Below are 2,440 nucleotides of genomic sequence, written 5' to 3'. Positions count from 1 at the left end.
TTAAGTTTTCTAGACAGCTATTCCCAATTAATCACAATTGACACTTGAGATCAAAAATTATACCATAATCTTAAAGAGCTAAGAATTATGTCTACATGTTCACTATGACCCACTGCCTTTGATAACATTTAATAATTGAATGATTAAATGGGTTAAATCTATTTGCCATCCTAGACTTAGTCCTACTGACAGTGTGAGCATGTGGCATCACTGATGTATGGATGCTGGTTTCCATTGCTGTTCCTATGCATCTAATAATAAACTTTGATTGCAGGTAGCTTATTTAATGGAGCCATTGTGCATTAGCAGCAGAGACTCAAGGGGAAACTGTTGTCCTTCATCTGGTTGGTACCAGGCAACAGGAGAGAAGGGAGATGGAAACTACCAAAGTGAAAGAGGAGCCCTGCAGACAGACTGAAGAGCTTGTAGCCAAGCTAGATTTAGTGGCTGAAAAGAAGCTACTGAGAGAATATGGAAAGCCAAAGGCAGCTCCAGCCCCCACAGATATTATACCCTAGAGGGGCTGCCCACAGAGAGTGAAGAGGTAAACAACTTAAATCACCTGGTTACACAGGGAAGCGGAGCAGAGTGGCTACAACACAGCTGGACTCCACAGAGTTAGTTAAACTTCTTGGGTTCAAAGTCTGACTTCAGCACCAGTTTTAGCCATGTGATCTTCAGTGTGTTACTGGATATTTAGAACCCCTGTTTTCTCTGCTCCCAACAGATTAGTGTTCTGCTTTAAAGATTTTTTTTTTTTTTGGTGAGATTTATTTAATTGCAAGAATGCAGCCAGACATTGTAGCACATCCCTGTAATCCCAGCACTTGGAAGGCTAAGGCAGGAGGACCAGAAGTTCAAGGCTACCCTTGGCTATACAATGAATTTCAAACCAGCATGGGCTATAAGACATCCTGTTTAAAACCCAAAACAGGGCTAGGGGTGAGCTAAATTGGTAGAATGCTTCCTTAGCATGCATAAAGCCTTGGGTTTGACCCCTAATCCAAATCATCAGGGTGTAAATGATACACACTCGTAATTCCAGCTGTCCAGAGGTGGCTGCGGGAGGATAAGAGTTTTGAGGTTATCCTCAGCTGCATCTAAGTCCAGCTTGAGGTAAATAAGATTGGGTTGCAAACAAAGGAGACAATTCAGTGGAGTTTAGTGATACACACCTGTAGTTCCAGTTACTGGGGAGTCTGAGGTGAAAGGATCATGTGACCTTGGGGGTTGAGATCTGCCTGGGCAACACAGTAAGACCTGGCTCTGCTGTGCCCAGAGCATGACCCCCAGAGAGGCCCAGACTTTAATAAGCAAGGTTATTTAGCATAACACAAACTAGTTTGGAATTCATCTCCAACCCTAGCTGCAGTGAGGTAGAGAGGAGTTCTAGCTCTTCTGTGGGGTAGTCTTTTAAAGGTGTAACTACAAAGAGGCCTTTTGAAACTGCTTTGGCATGGGTGCAAGGACTTTTGCTCTGTCCCATCCTGCTGGTCAACTAGTTTTTTGTTCTTAGAGCAAGGCCACCCTGTTCCTGACTCAGGCCACCTTTATCAGCCTGTACCAGGTAGCTGGCTGGGCTGAGCTGAGTGTCCTTGTGTTTGGAGTGGGAGGGGGGAAAGAAAGTGCTGTTTTTCTGGGAATGTGAGGCCAGTCTGTGTTTTTAATTTTAAAACATTCTGCGCCGAAGCCGGGCGATGGTGGCGCACGCCTTTAATCCCAGCACTCGGGAGGCAGAGGCAGGCGGATCTCTGTGAGTTCGAGAACCAGCCTGGTCTACAAGAGCTAGTTCCAGGACAGGCTCCAAAACCACAGAGAAACCCTGCCTTGAAAAACCAAAAAAAAAAAAAAAAAAAAAAACAAAAAAACATTCTGCTAGGAAATTCCTTCTTGTCCCTTTGAGAACAAGGGGTGAGGGTCCCACAGCTAAAAACAATAAATAGGTCAATAGGAAAAAGATGGTGTAGCAGCTAAAGGTATCCACTACCAAGACTGAAGACCCAAATTCAGTCCCTAGAATACACATGCTGGAAGGGGAAAACAGATTGCTGAAAGTTGTCCTTTGATCTCCACGTATGTTCATGTGTGTGTGCACATGTGTGTACCAATAAACAAAAACTAAAACAGTGAAATAAAAAGTCAGCTCATGTCAAGCACAATGCGTGGCTCATAACAAGTAGTTATTGCCAGGTGGTGGTGGTGCACACTTTAATCTCAGCACTCAGAAGGCAGAGGCAGTTGGATCTCTGAGTTTAAGGCCAGCCTGATTTACACACCAAATTTCAGGACAGCCAGGGATACACAGAGAAACCCTGTCTTCGAAAAACCAAAACAAACAAAAATTGTTGCAGATTATGTATGGGAGTTTCCTCCTCCTGTTTGATCCCAGCCACAGCTGTCTCTGTTCTTATGTCCTCAGAGAGCATGTCCCCCAAACACA

The 2,440-nt window shown here is 44.3% G+C and overlaps 1 protein-coding gene across 1 annotated transcript in view; it reads left to right on the top strand.

Moving 5' to 3' along the window:
* The window catches only part of LOC101979485 (bromodomain-containing protein 8-like), a 22,344-nt gene that overhangs the window by 2,963 nt on the left and 16,941 nt on the right, over window positions 1-2,440 (top strand). The gene's annotated exons all lie outside the window — the stretch shown is intronic.

This window comes from Microtus ochrogaster, chromosome 18 (genome assembly GCF_000317375.1).
Source record: "Microtus ochrogaster isolate Prairie Vole_2 chromosome 18, MicOch1.0, whole genome shotgun sequence".
Taxonomy (NCBI): Eukaryota; Metazoa; Chordata; class Mammalia; order Rodentia; family Cricetidae; genus Microtus; species Microtus ochrogaster.
The sequence above is the reverse complement of the archived record's forward strand: the minus strand, read 5'-3'. Positions and strand labels throughout refer to the sequence as shown.